Raw genomic sequence first — 20,519 nt, 5'->3', positions numbered from 1 at the left:
CTTTTCTATGTCTTTTGACCCAATCAGCAGACATTTTCCTATTTCTCCCTTTGCCTATTTGTGTCTTCTCCCCATTTTTCTGGCCAATCTTGTAAAAGTTTATTTTGCTAGTCTTTTCAAAGGATCGAACTTTGCATTTGCCTAATTACTGGTTTTTAATTAAAACCTCTAACTCCCATGGCATCTATGCCATGATTCCCTCCTGGTTCTCCAGGGACCTCTCTGACAATTGCTTATTGCTCTGTAGCTGGTTTCAAACAATTGTCCCATGCCATCGGCCCTTTCCTCACCATGGCAACCTCTCCCTTTTTAGTCCATTCTGATAGTAAACCATATTTTTGTTGATATGACTTCCAACTCCATCTCTAGCCTCTACAGCCTTAGTACCCAGATCCAGACACCTCTCCATGATGTCACAGAGGCACTCAGCTAACTAAACTCAGCCATTTGTCCTTGAATCTGTCCCTCCTCATCTTAGTTAGTGGCACTTACATTTAGATACCCAAATAAGAAACTTAGTCTAATTTCTTAGAACCCCTCTCACTCTTGATAGTTCTGCCAACTTTGACTTCTAGATTTTCACCTTTCTCTCCTGAAATTTTCCAATACTTTTCCAACTTATTTTCCTATTCACCTTAGATATTTCATTTTTTCTGTCTGATATACATCCACCCACCATCTTTCAACTGGTGTTCTACCTAAAATATAAATATGATCATATCACTTTATATTTTAAGAAGCAATTTTCATTGCTTCTTAGCAAATAGTAAAGTTCAAGTTCCTTATTGGGCATACAGTACCATTCAGGGCCAGGACTTTACCTTTCCAGCTTCATATTTCTCTTCTTCCCCCTCCAACCTTTATGCCTCTGTGAATACCAGACTGTAGTTTCCTGAATATGCTATTTCACACCCTGTATTTCTGTCCCATCTTTTTCTTTTTCCATGAATATCATTCATTTCCTTGGTAGGATCTTAATCATCTTGTAATAATCATTTTAACATCACCTCCTCCAGGAAGTCTTCCACAAAACCTTAAGATATCTCAGTTTGGGCCAAGCCACATTTCTTTATCAGTCTATACATAATTATTTTATTGCTCATTATATTATATTAAAATGATCTATGCAACTAGACTGACAACTCTTTAAGGGGAGGGGCAATATGTTATACATGTTAACTTCAAGCACCTAGCACATAATGGGATGCAAACTTAGCTTCCTTGAGAGAACTGAATCAAAGCCCACACTTCTGCTCCAAGTCTGTGTCATAACTGTTGTCTGACAGGCTCAGTGTGCCTCACAGGAAGGGAGCAGCAGCTGAAACTGACCAAAGGAACAGAGGAGAACAGAATGGGTAGCCTTGCCTCTTCCCTGCCTGTAGAAGCTGGCAGCTTAAATCTCAGGAATCCCAGGCAAGAGTAGGTTAGAAAGTTTGCTATCTAAAGTGTCTAATTTGAGAATGCAATATGGGACTTGGAAGGCAAAGCTTCTAGACAGTGGTAGTTCTTGACATTTGTGTCCTAAAGGAAAGAGAGCCATTTGTGGCTTTGTAGGAAGAATCAGAAGCAGAGACTATAAGGGATCACGGTTTTCAATAAACCAAGCTAGGGGTCGGGGCCTGATTCAAATCCCAACATGTATCTATGACAGGAACTGAGACCAAGGACCCAGGTGGAAGCCTGGGGAACAAGGACAAAGGTGAGCAGCAACTCAGGAGGATGAGGATCATGACTATAAGGGATCCTCAGGAGTCAGTTCAGTCCAGGCCCAGCAGGTGCTGAATGTGCAAGCTGCATTTCTATACTCTTGAAGAAGCAGCCCTCAAAACCCACCAGCTTGGGCCCAGCTGTCTTCAGTGACTGGGCCCAATCTAATTGCTCTAAGTCATTCTCTCTTCAGTCTTAACCGCTCCAGTCATCAACTAGTTTGATTCCTTAAATGGAAGTAGCCTGAATTAGGACCTATGTTTTCTAAACATAGGGGCTCAGACCATTTTCTAAAAGCTCTGCTTGCTTTTGGCTTTTCATAGTGATGCTCTAAAATAGTGGCTCCAACCCCTGGGCCTTAGATTTAGGAGGCATCACAGCATTATCAGAGGACCTGACGAAAAGCCTGTTAAAAGAGCTTGGAGCTTGTAAATAGAATCTCTGTGATCTTCTGCTGAGTTTTTCAAACTGTTCAGTTTCTTCTAACTAGGCCTTGGCAGCATCACTGCTAAACCTTCCATCTTAGTCTAACACCCTTCCACTGGGGATGCACCTGACATACAGTCACCGACTGGCCTTTCATTTCCTTTCAGACCCAAATCAGGATTGCAGGCTACCCTATCTATATCCCAATTACACTTTATTTTGATCCCATTTGGAATGGAGGCGGGGAGGTTTAATCTCCATATGATTTTGGGGGGATCTGAGTAAGTCTAATGTCAGATTGATTTATTACAGCATTAGCGTAAATCTCAATTTCACGAGAGGAAAAAAAATCAATAAAAGGATGACAGTAGAGATGAAAAATAAAACAAGAAACCAAAATCTTGAGAAATAATTTTGTAAAGCTTAAATATCTGTTAATGGGCTACAGCATTTAAAAATATTTCTCCAAACAGGATTAGAATGAAGAAAGAAAGTAGGAAAGATGAAGCCAGAGTAACAGGAGAAAAATGCTTTTGCGCTTTTTCTACTGAATCAGCCACCAGGATCTTGTGGCCCAGGAATCTGAGTTAAAGGCTCCCTGGTTGCTTCTGATAATCAGCAAAGTTGAGGAACCACTGTTCTAGCAAATGAGAACATGACACAGGGCACTTTCCTAAGTAAAAGTATAAGGACAGTAATTTATATAAAACATATAATTTCTGCCATATTATCTAGTTTCTATGATAACTTTTTCTCTGAAAAGAACCCAACCAGTCGAGATTGGCTATTCTAAATAAATGAATATCATCAACTTTGATAACCCCTACAGAATTTCCATAGTAATACAGAACAATGATAATAACAATCTCAAGATCTAGCTAATCAAGACTGCTTAGTGCACTTTACTTAAACTGGCTTACTTTCATGGTTTTAAATGCAGTGAAAACCAAACAGTTCAGCTCTAAGGAGTCAAACAGCATTGCTACAAGAATATTTAACTAATTATATGGTCCTCCTAAAAAAGACCCAAGTAAAATAAAATAAAATACATTGTTTAATCACAAAAGCAATTAAAATACATATATACCATTTTCACCAAGTCCGCAACTCTCTGCATGTAATTATTTATCTAATTCAAGTCATGCAGCTAGGTGTTGGAATTAACTTCTCTGAACTAAATACAAAAATGAAAAGTCCTTTTGGGATCTGATCCCTATTCATTTTCAACCAAATATCCAAATTCATTTTAAATTCACATAAGAACTGCTGCAGCTTTACCTAAATCAGTTTTCTACAAGTTAAACATCGTTCCTACACTCAGATGTGATTGTGGAACTACTTTGATCTTCACTCCCAAATTTATTGCTCCGTGTAATCCATGACAAAATATAATGTGATTTACTATATCTCTATATGACAGCCCAGCAGCTGACAGAACTTAATAATTTAGCATAAGCAAAAAAACCTTCTGGCACCAAAATAACACAGATCGTAATGGGGACTCTTTAGTATCAGTTTACAATGAAGCCTATACAAGCTGATCCTAAGAACTTCAAAACAATTCTTTTTTTCATCACGAATTTAATGAAGGAGATTTTTATTCCTTAAACATGCTTTGTAGCTGCAAGCAAGTAATTCTGGAACATTTTGGTTTTGTTCTCATTAAAACAATGCAGAACTAGTCACAGACTGATGTCCCTTTCTCAAAGAAAAGTACTAAATTTCTCCATTTAGTTTAAAATAAGTGAATAAATCTGTTATATGGGAGCTAAAAACGCTAAGAAAAAAGTAAATTTACATTGTGTTATATTGTATAAAAAGCAGAGATTAGATAATTAGGTACTGCATAGAGAACCATCAGAATTAGGTGAAATCAAGACTTGTCTCTGGAGCTGCTGGAGCTGAAAATTCTCTGAAATTCCCTCTCCCTGAACATGAGTCCGCATCCATGACAGGCAATATCAGACCAGATGGCCCTTAGATCTCTTTCAACTCGAAATTTCCGAGATCCTTGAACCTGCTTTAGGAATCTTAGCAGTTTCTTCCTACTGAAAAGAAGGAATTTAATGTCTGTAGTTGATATAAAACATACAAACTCAATAAAAAAAATTTCTAAATTCAATCTAATTCTAGAGAACACATATAAAAAAAATAACTGACCTGCTTCTACATTAGAAGCAAGAATAAAAATTGAGTGGGTTCACAGTAGAGATTGGCCCCTTTCCCCACTCCTGACCAGTATTAACATGTCCAGTCCTCCTGGAAGAAAGAGTTGGCTGTTAGATCATCTACACTGCCTTATACAGAGATCTAAATTCTATCTGTTTTCACTCCTTTATCAGATGATTTCTGAACTTCAAGTAGAAGATCGTTTCGTGAATTAATAGATATGGCATTTATTGGGCGCCCAATACATAGTTTAGATCAGTGGCTGCCAAACCTGTCTATGCACCCAAATTCCCCTCCCCAAAAATTCCCACTGAGCAGATATAGGGTAGGGACTATACATTTCTCTTTTTTTTAACAATCTCCCCAGGTGATTCTAATGCTCAGGGAGGGTTTGGAAATTCAGTTCTAAAATATTGTCTAACTCCTTTTGCAGTGTGTACTGTACTTTTAAATCCTTCAGAATGGCTTGGTGTTAATGGCAGCAATTAATATTCACAATCTACATACTTTATATGTCTTGTAACTAAATAAACAAAAAATACAATTTTGTAGCTTTATCATATGACTTTTCCATTCTAGGTGATTTTTTTAAAAAGATGTGTTCCTCTGTAGCTAACAAGGGAAGTGAAGGAGCTTGTCAAGTTCAAAGAAAGTTATAAACCACTGCTCAAAGAAATCAGAGATGATACAAATGGTAAAACCTTCCATGGTCATGGATAAGAAGAACCAATATCGTGAAAAGGGCCATATGTCCCAAAACAATTTATAGATTCAATGCTATTCCCATTAAACTACCACTGACATTCTTCACAAAATTAGAAAAAAACTATTTTAAAATTCATTTGGAACCAAAAAAGAGTCTGAATAGCCAAGACAACTCTAAGCAAAAAGGACAAAGCTGGAGGCATCATGCTATCCAACTTCAAACTATACTACAAGGCTCCAGGAACCAAAACAGCATAGTGCTGGTGCAAGAACAACACATAGACCAATGTAACAGAATAGAGAAGGCAAAAAGAAGACCACACACCTACAACCATCTGATTTTTACAAACCTGACAAACACAAGGAGTGGGGAAAGAATTCCCTATTTAATAAATGTTGCTGGAGGAACTGGCTAGCCATACACAGAAACCTGAAACTGGATACCTTCCTCATACCATGTATGAAAATTAACTCAAGATGGATTAAAAAATTTAAATGTAAAACCCCAAACTATAAAAACTCTAGAAGAAAATCTAGACAATACTATTTAGGACATAGGGATGGGCAAAGATTTCATGATAAAGACCCCAAAAGCAATTGCAACAAAAGCAAAAATTGACAAATGAGATCAAATTAAACAAAAGAGCTTCTGCACAGCAAAAGAAACTATCATCAGAGTGAACATAATCTACAGAATGGGAGAAAGTTTTTACAATCTATCCATCTGACAAAGGTCTAACATCCAGCATCTCCAAGGTACTTAAACAAATTTACAAGGAAAAAAACATTAAAAAGTGGGAAAAGGACACGATCAGACACTTCTCAAAAGAAGACATATATGTGGCCAATAAACATATATAAAAAGTCCAACATCACTGATCATGAAGAGAAATGCAAGTTGAAACCACAATGAGATGCCATCTTATACCAGTCAAAATGGCTATTACTAAAAATTAAAAAAAAACAACAGATGGTGGTGAGGTTGTGGAGAAAAAGGAACACTTTTACACTGTTGGTGGGAGTATAAATCGTTTCAACCATTGTGGAAGACAGTGTGGCATTCCTCAAAGACCTAGAGCCAGAAATACCATCTGACCCAGCAATCCCATTACTGGGTATATACCCACAGGAATAGAAATTATTCTGTCATAAAGATACATGCATGCATATGTTCACTGAAGAACTATTCATGATAGCAAAGACATGAAATCAGTTTATTTTATTTTGAGACGGAGTCTTGCTCTGTAGCCCAGGCTGGAATACAGTTGTGCAATCTTGGCTCACTACTGCCTCTGCCCCCTGGGTTCCAGGGCTTCTCCTGCCTCAGCCTCCTGGGTAGCTGGGATTACAGGTGTATGTCACCATGTCCAGCTAATTTTTGTATTTTTAGTAGAGATGGGGTTTCACCATGTTGGCCAGGCTTGTCTCAAACTCTTGATCTCAGGTGATCCACTCACCTTGGCCTCCCGAAGTGCTGGGATTATAGACGTGAGCCAACACGCCCAGCACAGAATCAATTTAAATGACCATAAATGATAGACTGGATAAAGAAAATATAGTATATTTATACCACGGAATACTATGCAGCCATAAAAAGGAACAAGACCGTGTCCTTTGCAGAGAAATGGATGGAGCTGGAAACCATGATCCTCAACAAACTAATGCAAGAAGAGAAAAAGAAATACTGCATGGTCTCATTTATAAGTGGGAGCTAACTGATGAGAATCCATGGACACATAGGGAGAACAATACACCCTGGGGCCTAATGGTGGACAGAAGGAGGGAGAGGATCAGGAAAAATAACTTCTGGGTACTAGGCAATGAAATTATCTAAACAACAAACCCCATGACACAAGTTTACCTATGTAACAAACCTGCACCCCAATAGTAAAAAGTTGTATCGGCATGTACAATCTTCTATTGCAGGGTAAACTCACTAAGGCCATATTCCATCATTTTCACCTTAAAATAAAACTTAAATAAACTTAAAATAAAAGTTTTAAAAAAGGAATAGGACCTATATGCCAAAAGAAGGTACTATTCAGTCAGAACATGTGGCTGGCACTGATATTTTTTAATAGTGTCTATTTGAAAAAACTTCATGGAGGAAATACCAAAGATTATATAACTTCCTTAGTAATCTAGAAGATACTGTTAATTCCTTTTTAATAATTAAGAAAATACAGGCTTGATGTTCTATTATAAAGACACATGCACACATATGTTGGCTGTGGCGCTGTTTATGATAGCAAGGACCTGGAACCAACCCAAATGCCCATCAATGACAGACTGGACAGAGCAAGCGTGGCACATGTACACCATGGAATACTATGCAGCCATAAAAAACAATGAGTTCATGTCCTTTGTAGAGACATGGATGAATCTAGAAACCATCACTCTCAGCAAACTGACACAAGAACAGAAAACCAAACACTGCATGTTTTCACTCATAGGCGGGTGAACAATGAGAACACTTGGGCACCAGGAAGAGAACAACACTCACTGGGCTAGGTGGGGAGGTGTGGGGGTGGGGGTGGGGGGAGGGGAAGGGAAGAACAGCAGGGTCTGAGAGGATGTGAAGGGATAACACCAGGAGAAATGCCTGATGTAGGGATGGGGCAGGGGGGATGGAGACAGCAAACCACCATAGCATGTATATACCTATACAACAATCCTGCAGGATGCAGGATGTGCACATGTACCCCAGAGTATCAAAGTAAAATAAAAAAATAAAAGAAAATATGAGATTGAACACCTCTTTTTAGCTGGACAGGGTAGTGGGCATTGAGGATGCAGCCGTGTCCAAATCGAAGCTCCTGCCTACAGAGAACTTATCCCGCACTGTTGCCGGGTAAGCGGGGGGAACAGACAATAAACATACAGACCAATAACAGAATAACAGAGGGATGTATGGAACATGAAAAAATAACCCAGAGTAAGAGAACGCAGAGTGAAGACAGCTCATTTCTTTTTAGCACTGTATTACATTCCATCATTTGGCCAGCACAGTTTGTTTATCCATTTATTTATTCAGAAAACCAAATACTGTATGTTCTCACTTGTAAGTGGGAGCTGACTGATGAGCACACGTGGACCCATGAAGGGGAACAACACACACTGGGGCCTGCTGGAAGGTGGGGAGTGGGAGGCGGGAGAGCAGCAGGAAGAACAGCTAATGGATACTGGGCTTAATACCCAGGTGATGGGATGATTTGTGCGCGGACCACCATGGTATACGTTTACATATGCAACAAACCTGCACATCCTGCACATTACCCCAGAACTTAAAAGTTGGGGGAAAACAAACAAACAAAAATAAAATATAAAAAAGTGTTCCTCTAATTCCTGCAAGAACTCACACTTTATCTCATATATTCTCTCTCTCTTTCTGTCCTTGAGGCAACAGGCGGCAAACTTACCTGATTCTGCCTTGCTAATACTTTGAACGTAAACACATTTTCCTCCATTCTTCATCTTTACTTAGTCCACCATTTATGAGAACTGGATCTAACACTGAGATAAATCTGTCCCTACTAGGTTTGTTAATATATTCTTCTGCTCTAATAATTGTTCTACAGAAATAGTATTTGTGTCCTCCTGGAAAAGTTCTGCAGGAAAGGATAATCTTTGGCTGTTGTACAATAATCCTACCTTCATTACCTTTCTCTTATTCCTTCAGTTTGACCTATATTCATTCCTCTGTGAGTGCCCCCATTCTACTCTCCATAGCTACTAAGCAATGATTATGCAAAAGAACTATTCCTGATGAAACAAAAAGAATGATAGCTTTCTTGAATAATCCAGATATTCTTTTTCTGCTGAAACTTTTAATCTATTCAACATTCATTAAATGCCTGCTATATTCTAGGCACTCTTCCAGGCATTGGGGATACAGCAGTGAACAAAATGGGTAAAAGTCCTGTTGTCATAGAAGTTACACTCTAATGGGAAATAAGAAAAAGCATGTACAATCTTCGACTGCAGGGTAAGCTCACTTAAGGCCATATTCCATCATTTTCATCTTTGTATGCATCTCCATGACAAAGTGTTTCTCAAAATGTAGAAAAGGATAAATATTCATTAAAAGAACAGATAAATAATCTCTTTTATAGCTTGAATCTTTCTCTTTCCACTGGATCATTTCCTTTGCCAAATCTGAAGACACTATAAGCTACTTTTCAGGCTGCTTTCTCTGCCTTTTCTTTCCTCTATAATACATTTAAAGGTTAGTCTGTGCCTACAATTTGTACTCTCTAATTTCTCTACACCCAACACTTTACCAAACTTGGTTTACTGAAGGTCACCAACTACCTACAGGAAACCCCTCCACACACACACAAAACTCTCCACTTCTCTAATTTCAGAAAAATATTTCCGATTGTCTTGTCTACTAGAAAGCTCCAGATGGAAATCCTGATGGCACTAAACACGTGAACTCCATCATCTTCTCCTGTGAATGTGCCCTTCTCCTGTGCTCCCTCTCTAGGTTGATGGATGGATGATGACCTGGGCATCCTCAAGTCTCCCTTTCCTTTCCACCCACACCCAGTCAGGAATCATACCTACGGCTTCTACCCCATCTCCCCTTCTACCAACACTGCCCTAGATCAAAACCTGTGTCACTTCCCAAGAAAACTGCAATAGTCTTTCAACCAGTGTTTCTTTTTGACGATAACAGTGATCACTTAGAATGTGAGATCCGCAAGGGTGGGGACTGTGGTCTGTTTTATTCATTGATATATTCCAAGTACATGGAACAGTATCTGACACAAGGCAGGTATTCAGCAAACATGTGTTGAAAGAATGAACGAACTCATTCTACACTTTGTAAGTGCTAGGTATATAAAGCTCTTTTATATATATTCTCTCATTTCATCAACATAAAACCTATGAGGTTGGGATTGTCATCCTTATTTTATGGATGGCAACACTGTCACTTGGTAAGCTGTCCTAGTCACAGAGCTAATAAGAGAAGGAGGTGGGATTTGAAGCCAGGTCAGTCAGTCTTACTCTGAAACTCATGATCATATGATCATATTAATGATCAGCTCATGATCATGATCATATTAACTATCTAATGATCATGATCATATTAACTATCTAACCCCTCAGATTCTTAAGAAGTGGTTATTCTGATAAAAAGGAGTAGCTACTATTTAATGAATTCTTACTATGTGCCAAATGCTTTGCATAATTACTGCACTTAATTACAATTCTACAAGAGAGGTATTATCCCCATTTCACAATTATGTACCTGAGGCTCAGTGAGTTAAAGCAACTTGTCAAAGAACAGTAAGCTATAAAGCAAGAATTCAGACTCCAAAAGTCTAGACTACCCCTGGTTCCTTACGAGTACTATACCAGAGTTATCTCTCTAAAACTTACCATTTTGGCTGGACATGGTGGCTCATGCCTGTAATCCCAGCACTATGGAGCCTGAAGCAGGAGGATCACTGGAGGTCAGGAGTTCAAGACCAGCCTGACCAATATGGCAAAACCCCTTTCCTACCAAAAATACAAAAATTAGCTGGGCGTGGTGGCATGTACCTATAATCCCAGCTATTTGGGAGGCTGAGGCATTAGAATCGCTTAAACCCAGGAGGCCGAGGTTGCAGTGAGCTGAGATTGTGCCACTGCACTCCAGCCTAGGCAACAGAGTAAGACTCTGTCTCAAAAACTAACTAACTAAATAAATCTTATCATTTTATTCCACTCAAAACTCTTCAATGGCGTCTAATCCACAAAAATAAGGGCCCAAACCCCTGAGTAAGGCATTTAATACCATTCACACTTTGGTAAGTAGTGCTCATTTACCCATTTTATGTAGAGTTTGCCCTGGCCACATGAGGTTCACCCTCTGAATGTTTTCTGGGCCTTTATATCCTTCCTCAGGTTGTTCCCAACAGTCAGAAGGCCTTTCCCACTTGTTCCAGCCCATCCTAGAACCAGTTAAAGTTACATCTCTTCTAAGCTTTCCCAGATTCCACCACTGAGAATGATGAATTCTGCTTCCCCCTTGATTATGCCAGCACTGTGTACCTATAATGATGGGTTCTATAAAAATTTGTCTGTAGCAGAGTTATATAGATATGTTTGTCTTCCTTTATTAGACTATGAGTCCTTAGAACACAGGAACCTTCTCTGAAACTCTCATAAGGTTAGCACAGTTCTTTGGCAAAACCAACCACTGCAACCTGCCAAATGAACTGAGAGAATGACGTGGGGCTCTCTGTCGCACGTAGGATAATACACCAACTCCGTACACGAGGGTATTTTTCTTTTGCACTCATTTTTTTCTTCTTTTTTTTAGATGGAGTTTCACTCTTGTTGCCCAAGCTGGAGTGCAATGGTGTGATCTTGGCTCACTATAACCTCCACCTCCTGGGTTCAAGAGATTCTCCTGCCTCAGTCTCCCAAGTGGCTGGGATTATAGGCACATGCCACCACACCCGGCTAACTTTTTGTATTTGTATAGAAGCGGGGTTTCACTATGTTAGCCAGGCTGGTCTCAAACTCCTGACCTCAGGTGATCCACCCACCTCAGTCTCCCAAAGTGCTGGGATTACAGGCATGAGCCACTGCACCTGGCCTTTCTTTTATACTCATTGATCATTACTTTAAAAATTAACAAACAATACTTAAGCAATATAAACATTTAAATCTCTTATGTAGAAATCAGATACTTAACTGTATTTTTATTTTAAAAACATCACTGAAGCAGGAAGATCGCTGGAGTTGAGGAATTCAAGGCTGCAATGAGCTCTGACTGACCCTAACTCTAAAAGCAAAACAAAACAAAAATGCCTCAAATACCTTATGTAGTTTGAATATACCAGTTAAAGTGGAATATTATAAAAATGTATGTCTTTAATATTGGTGCCTTGGTCATTCATTATATTAATAGCATCTTGGGTTGGGCATGGTGGTTAACACCTGTAATCCCAGCACTTTGGAAAGCTGAGGTGGGTGAAGTGCTTGAGTCCAGGAGTTCAAAAGCAGCCTTGGCAATATGGTAAAACCTTGTCTCTACCAAAAAAAAAAAAAAAAAAAAAAAAAAAGAAAGAAAGATAGAAAAGAAAAATTAGCTGTGCTTGGTGGTGCACATCTGTAGTCCCAGCTACTTGGGAGGCTGAGGTAGGAGGATCACCTGAACCTGGGGAAGTTGAGGCTGAAGTGAGCCGTGACTGTACCACTGCATACAGCCTGGGTGATAGAGTAAGATTCTGTCTCTAAAGCAAACAAACAAACAAACAAACAAACAAACCATTTTGTATAGTCATCATGGTATTTACCATGATATTCATTTAAATAGTAAGACTGATGACCAGTACCACTGATTTCATATTCTTCTGTTCCCATTCCTTGGCTTCCACAAGAGTGACTGGTTCTGCTGGAGCAGCATAACATTTAGAGTCACACACTTGCCACCCAAGCCCAGACACAACTTTGATGATATTCATCTGCAAAGAGATTGTTGACATGTCAAATGATATAATGTTAGCTTCTGGATATAGATGTGTCTTCTAGTACCTGGCACCAGCATCTAACCCAGGCTCCTTTGTTACTGCCTGTTTGCTAGCTTATTCTTGCCTACTTAAAGTTTATCGGTTTAGCATTTGCGAGGATAAAGATACCAACTGATCTCTTAGGCTACCTTGCTAGCATGTTTGTTTATTCTATCTGCAAGTTCACCTTATGACTTTCCTTTATCAAAATGTCTCACTTTTTCTGTATACTTGTCTCCAATGTCACACTGACAGACATGAGTCATGTTTCTAGTTTCAAAATATCACTTGATGATAAAAATGTCCAGCAGCTTCATACGACACACCTGAACAGCTTAGAAAGGAAGAAACGGCGAGTTCAAGGACGGCCCATTGAATCTAGTTAAGTTTGAAGAGGATTAAGTCATTTTTTAAGCCCAGTTGAAAGTTGATTCAGTACTTAGGCTAGTTACCTCTTCTATCCAGTTATGAAAATCTTCTTCTGCCTGACAATCATATTTAACCTTGTTCTTGACCCTGATACATCAGTGGAGGGAGCCTTGATGAGGATCATTGTGGTTCTAGCAGTGAGGGAGGCTGCACTTGCATACGAGGGTCTCTCATGCTACTTGCTAAAGTGGGAGACGGTGAGAGATGCTGGCATCTTACTTGTCTAACGCCCCCTGGAAATAACTGGGTGGTATATGAGTGTTAGCCTCAGCCATATGATCTGGCTGGGTTTGCAGAGCTTCAAGGTCCCTTCTGGAATCCCACTGGTTTTCCATCACTATGGAAAATGCCCCCAGCCTTCTATACTCCTTGGAGCTTTAGGAACTGTCAGCCTATGACCCTGATCAATGGAGTGTTACTCCCTTATCTTCTCACCAGGTATTTAGTCATTAAAAAAACATACTATATATTTATAACTTCAAAAATTTGAAACCTATTATCTTCTCATAAGTATCTGAGTAAAATATTCTTATCTGAATTAGTGTATGCTGCAGAAAGGCTAGCTGGCCAGCTGACTTCTAAGAATATTCTAGCACGTTTCTGATGTTATCGGTAAGATCCACCATGCATCATAATCTGGTTCCCTGTTTTGCATACAAATATTCAATGTTGTGAGCACCCCTGTGTGGTTATTTTAAAAGACTGACTCACAGACTAATGTCATAGTAGACCTGGGTTCTAGAGATGTCTCCCTACTGTCCTGTGTTCTACTCATTATTCAATTTCATTTAGATTTGCACATCACCTTGCTTGCATTCTAAACCAGTCTCATGACATGCTTAATACCTGTTATTTGTCACAAGCACTGATCTCCAGTACTGTAATCGTAGAACAGATTTTGGAAAAATTCCAAGAATTTTTACTGTCTCTTGTTTAGAAAGGTTGTAGTTAATTGCTTTAGAATCCAAAGCTACTAACATCACTTAATTGTTTTAGAATCCAAAGCTACTAACATCCTTGAAGTGCTTTTCTGATGAACCATGTGACTATGGTTTTCAATTCACTAAAAAATTAAGAGAAAATAAAATTCTACATTAAAATGCATTCTGAACCAGAATTTGTTCTGGAGTGCTTTAGTGAATTCTAATTTTTATTCATGACCACAAGCCTTCAGAATATTAAAATACACAAAAAAACGAACTAATTTACTAGCCAAAGAGGCAGAAACCAAATGTTTAAACTTCCTTAAAAATTTAAATTCTCTAGACTGGTCAAAGGCATAATACACATTTTACCCTAAATTAGACTCAAAAATTGTTCCCTTCCACTTGGTTTAAAAGGTTTAAGTATATGATGATGTAGTATTTAACTCTCAAGTGTTACTTCCCTTTTATTTTAAGGTGAAATTAAGAGAAAATATCTTCCATGCAAAAATTTCCTGCATAAGGTGTATTTTCTTTTCTTTTTCTTTTTAAATATGGAATACTTCACGAATCTGCACGTCATCCTTGCACAGGGGCCATGCTAATCTCTGTATCTTTCCAATTTAAGTATATGTGCTGCCAAAGTGAGCACAAGGTGTATTTTTTTCCCCCTCCACTTCTGAAACAAATCTGTGGCTCCTAACAGACGGTCTTTAAGAATATCTACCAGTAGAAACACTTTCCTCTTGACAGCTTAGATAACAACCTTCCAACACTGGGATAGGGAGCTGGGAATGTAAGCCTGCACCAGATCCTCTACCTTACCCAGTTACATCTCACTGTTGGTTGTATCTCATGTCTGTTGCCCACTCAATTGTGGGGCTTCAGGGTCAACAATTCAGGGTTTTAGTCAAAACAAGGGGTCACAGGCCAAGAAACTGGATTCATTCTGGATGCAGTGGGATGTGGCAGAAGTCTGTGAGCAGGGAATAAAATAAATAGAAGTCCAGTTGAGAAGGTGAATCCTCTGGGACTGTGGAGAATGAACCAGAAGAGCAGAGCAGATAACTGTGGCAATAGTCAAAGAACACTGCTGCCCAAGAGCTTCTGTTTAAAGTCCTAAAGCAAGTACAGTTCTGAGGAGACAAAGGCAGAGAAATGGGGCTATCTTAGCCTTGTGCCTCTTTCTGAAAGAGAAAGTCACATTGAGGCAAGTCAAACAACTGAACTAAAGGAAATACTAAACAGAAGGTAATAATAATCTTTTATGCATCATCTACCTTTCTAACCTTCTACCATCTCTCACAAACATATTGGCACCCACACACTGACACATTCACAAATGGATTTTCCTATAGTTGTTTTATGTTTCAATTTTTTTAGTTTGAGTAGATTTCTCAGAGTGCAATTAGAAAAAATGCAAGATTATGTATTAAGAGATTTATATAAAGTACAGGCGAGTCATACACAATTCTTAGGAAACTAAGTATAAGAAACTTGTCCTCTGAACATGAAATCAATTTCTCACATGTTCTTCTGACTCTTGATAGACTCCTTTTCAATATTACTGCCTTTTCTTCCATAGCCAACTCTTCAAAAATTGAGATACAACTCATTTACCACACAATATACCTTTAAGAGTATACCATTTTAATGGTGTTTACTGTATTTATATGTTGCATAACTATCACCACAATCTGATTCTTATTTTTTTTTCACTACCCAAAAGGAAATCCTGTACCAACAGCCACAATTCCCTATTTCCCTCTACTGAAATGCTAATCCACTTTCTGTCTCTATGGATTTGTCTATTCTCAACATTTCATATAAATGTAACAATACAATACGTGGGCTTTTGTGTCTGATTTTTTTAATTCACATAATATTTTCAAGGTTGTTGTTATCTCTGTTGTAGCATGTATCAGTAACTCATTACTTTTTATAGTTGAATAGTATTTCATTGTATGGATATACAACATTTTGTTTACCTATTCATCAGTGACTGGGAATTTTGGCTCTTTATGAATCATGCTGCTTTGAACATTTGTGCCCAAGTGTTAATGTGAACCTATGTTTTCAATTATCTTGGTATATTTCCTAGGAAAGGAAATGCTGGATTTTATAATTCTGAGTTTAATTTTTTTCAGAAACTGTCAAACTGTTTTTCTAAAGTGGTTGGCCTGTTTTAAATTCCCATTATAAAATATGAGGATTCCAATATGTATTCATGTATTTTCCAACACTTGTTATTGTTTATCTTTTTTAATATAGCCACCCGAGGTGGGGAGAAGTAACTCATTGTGGTTTTGGTTAGCATTTCCATAATGCCTAATGGTGTGGAGCATCAATGGTGTTGCTCTGCTTACTGATCATTTGTATACATGCCTTGGAAAAATGTCTATTCAATTTCTTTGCCCATTTGTCAGTTGGATTATACGTCTTCCTATTGTTGGGTTGCAAAGATCATTACAGTCTATTAGATTTTTATCAGCTGGATGATTTGCAAATGTTTCCTCCCATTCTGTGGGTTGTCTACATTTTCTTTTTTCTTGTTTTTCTCACTCTGTCATGCAGGCTATAGTGCACTGGTGCACTTACTGCAACCTCTGCCTCCTGGGCTTAAGCAATCCTCCAACTTCAGCGTCCTGAGTGGCTGAGACTACAGGCACATGTCACTACATCTGGATAACATTTCTAATTTTTGTACAGATGGGGTTTCATCATGTTTCCTAGACTGGTCTGAACTCCTGGGCTTAAGAGATCCTCCTGCCTTAGCCTCCCAAAGTGTTGGGATTACAAGCATGAACCACTGTACCCAACCATCTTCATTTTCTTGATGTTGTTGTATTCTTTGAAGTACAAAAGTTTTTAATTTTGATGAAATCCAACCTACCTATTTTCTCCTTTATTACTTCTGCTTTTATTGTGATATTTAATATCCAAGGTCATAAACATTTTCTGGTATGTTTTCTTTTATAAGTTTTATAATTTTAGTTCTTACATTTAGGTCTAGCAGGTTGCTATTGACAAATTATCTCAGTTTGTGTTTATCTGAGAATATTCTTCATTTTAAAAGGATATTACTGGAAGTAGAATTCTTGGTTAACAGTCTTTTTCTTTAAGGGCTTTTAGTATTTCATTCCAGTGCCTTCTGACCTTCATGGTTTCCAAAGAGAAATTAGCTGTTAATCTTTATTTCTTTAGGCATAATATTTTAGTTCTTTGAACATATTTCAAGTAGCTTATTTAAAGTCTTTGCCTATTAAATCCAACATCTATGCTTCCTCAGGAATAGTTTCTATTATTTTTCTCATTCCCTGTGGGAAATAAAGTGTGCTCATGCCACACTTTGTTTCTTTGCATGTCTCATAATTATTTTGCAGAAAACTGGACACTGTGAATATTTTAATACGGCAACTCTGGAAATCAGATTCTCTTCCTTCCCAGAGTTTGTTGTTGCTGAAGGGGATTTCTGCTGTAATAGCAGTGGTGATAATGTTTATTTAGTGACTTTTCTGAACAAATGCTGTAAAGTCTATGTTCTTGTCATGTGTGACAGCTGAAGTTTCTGCTTGGCTAGTTTGTGGTCAGCTAATGATTGGGTAGAGGTTTCTTTCAATGCCTGGAAACAATAAGACTTCCAGTTTTCTCATTGCTTTTATGGAGAAGAGACTTTGCGGGGGACTTCACTCTGCCATTTTCCCTGACATCCTCTCAGTACACTTGTTAAGTGTTGTTTTCCACAGGGTTACATTCTTTCCCTTTTTCTCTTCTTCCACAAAATTTCTCTGGGCAATATCATACACATCTAGGCCTTAAAATTCTAACCAAAATTTATTGATTCCCAATACTACATCCCAAGCACAAACATTTTCCCTGGAAGATGTATTTGTAAACGACCAATAGTCATTTCCATGTGTATGTTTTACAGGTGTCTCTAGGTCTACAGGTCTTAACCACTCATCCACTCAGTCACACAAACTAGAAAACTGGGAGGCATGCTAGACTACTTCTTTATCTTCATTTCTTCACTAAAACACCTTCTATCAAATCTTACAACATTCTACCAAGCTAATCATTATCTTATCACATTGTACGTATCCCCTTGTAAAGCATTTATTTACATGGATGTTCTTACTAGACAATAAGCATCTTGTGAGCATGAATTGTATATATTTATCATCTTATTATAGGACTCACCATGATGCCTAATTCATTATAGTCAGCCAAATGCTTTATCTGTGTAACAGACTGTATTTTCCAAAAATGGCCACATCAATATATTTCTCTTCCCACATGCTCTTCTCCTATATTGACACTATATAGTGTCAATGCTCCATCAAGGGGTATAGTCAAGGAGCTTTCATCTCTTGAATGTGGTAAGACCTTGAATGTGCCTTAATGAAACGAATGTGACAGAAATGATACCACTTGAAATCTATGGTTAAAGTTTAAAAGGTGATATGAATTCTACCTGGCTTTCTGTCCCAAGACATGAGCCATGGAGTACTGATCTAACATGTGAGATATCCAGCTACCCTAAAGCTGTCATGTTAACAGACCACGTAGAGACAGAGATACCAGAGGAGCTCCAGCTATATGTATCTTTCCTCTCTAAGTCCCAGGAAGGTAAGTGAAGAAGACTTCAATATGACCTCAGTTCCAGTTACTGTCTGACTGAAACCACATGAGACACTCAAGGCCAGAACCAGTCAGTTAAGAGCCTCCGAATTCCAGACTTACAGAAACAGTAAGAGATAATATTGCTGTTTGAAGCCATTACACATTTTGTGGTGATTTTGTTATATGACAGTGGATAACTAAAACAATAAATGAAGAAATGAAGATTACAGTGGAGATATATCAATATTCCCCTTTCATTTCTCTGCCATGCATCATTTAAAGCGGGAAACAGTTTTAAATATGTGCTTAAAAGTATCTCACATTTATATCAAAAACTTTCAGGATGTAATTAATGTGGATATAAAATTAACATGCATCTAGCGAGGAAGTCCTTTCTTCAAATACCTTAAGGGGTTGCATTATTTTCTCAAAATATAAGTGACTGCACTATTTAATCAAGTACCACACAGTATCTTAAAGGCAAAACCTCTGTTCTTTATTCCCTCCCAATAGATAATTTCATGAAGATAATTTTTGGATCATTCACATTAAAAGTTTCTAGCACTATAATGTCTAAGTGCATCATGTTCATGCATTGACTGCTGTTAGGCAAACTTATGCTAAATTAAATGTCTGACTGTTTTTGTAGTTTCTGATTGAAAAAGTATTTTTATGAATCAAAAGCATTTCTGTTGATTCTTATTTTGTACACAGCAAAATTTAATAAACTTAAAAATAGTTTATAATGATGGACTATTCCACATATCCTAGATGGGGACAAATCCACTATGTGTGTGTAACAAATGTTTAACCTCGGGCTAATAGCTGTTAATATCTTGAGGTTAAATTTCTTTAGAACAGATGCTTACTTAACACAGATAAAAGAAACAACATTAAATGAAGCCTCATTCAGAAGAATTTTCTACCTTTCAATAACCTCTCAGCATGTTTTAAAAAAAGAGTTGGGATTAATTACTTATAATTTCTAAAAGTGTGTTTCCTCTGGTTTCCCTAAGCCAAAAGACATGTTAATCTAAGTAAATACAGGAGAAACTTTGTATTTTGATTCACAAATATAAAAGAAATTTTCTCTGAATTATTAAAATTGGATGAGCAATCTATACTCATAACACTGTTTTGTATTCTATATCTGTAAAGCTCTTTTCAAAAGAACAAATTTCAGTCATTTTTTCCATTTCAAATGTAGATGAATACATCTAATTATTCAGGCAACATGTTTGGAGTCCTATATCAATGCAAAATTTCTCCTAGAAGAGACATTAGAAAAAATGTCCTTAATCGACATTTCATTTTGCTAATACATTAATCATTTATGTATTAATCAAACATGCTTAACTGCCATTAAGTATGTTTCTGATGACATCATTTAAAAATATCTTCTCTGAGTTTTAATTTCTAATTCCAGTCTGCTGCATTCTGGGTTGAATGAGAAACTAAATGAAAAAATTACTACTGTCTTGTGAATTATTTAAAATGTATTATATACAGGGCGAATATACAATTTATTGTCAAAACTGGACAACTTTTGAGAATAAATGTAATCTTAAGAATTATACTGAAAATAGGAATTGAAACTGGAACCTGTAGTCATTCTAAATATGACTCATATCCTCAGTATAATATTAACATTATTAAATATTGTCATGTTAAGTGAGGACCACAGTCCATCTAGCAAAGGATAAACCCTATACAATTAATTTTTTTTTTTGAGATGGGGTCTGTGTTACCGAGGTTGGAGTCTAGTGACATCTCAACCTCTACCTCCCAGACTCAAGCAATCCTCCCAACTCAGCCTCCTGAATAGATCGTTGTACAGGTGCATGCCACCACACCTGGTTAATTTTTGTATTTTCAGTAGAAACAGTATTTTACCATGTTAACCAGGCTGGTCTCGGACTCCTGGGCTCAAGTGATCCACCCACTTTGGCTCCCAAAGTACTGGGATTACAGGCAGAAGCCACCACACCCAGCCTACAAGTAATCTTTATAGAAGCAGGAAAAGTCATAAAGG

General features: G+C 37.8%; 1 protein-coding gene and 1 non-coding gene across 5 annotated transcripts in view; both read right to left on the bottom strand.

Moving 5' to 3' along the window:
* The window catches only part of CEP112 (centrosomal protein 112), a 563,636-nt gene that overhangs the window by 160,954 nt on the left and 382,163 nt on the right, over positions 1-20,519 (bottom strand). The window lies entirely within an intron of this gene.
* Positions 14,413-14,516, bottom strand: LOC120366972 (U6 spliceosomal RNA). Its single transcript, XR_005581483.1, has one exon. It is a non-coding gene; the product is annotated as a U6 spliceosomal RNA (small nuclear RNA).

The sequence above is a fragment of the Saimiri boliviensis genome, chromosome 17 (assembly GCF_048565385.1).
Source record: "Saimiri boliviensis isolate mSaiBol1 chromosome 17, mSaiBol1.pri, whole genome shotgun sequence".
Taxonomy (NCBI): domain Eukaryota; kingdom Metazoa; phylum Chordata; class Mammalia; order Primates; family Cebidae; genus Saimiri; species Saimiri boliviensis.
Note: the sequence above shows the minus strand (reverse complement) of the source record. Positions and strands in the feature narration are given on the sequence as shown.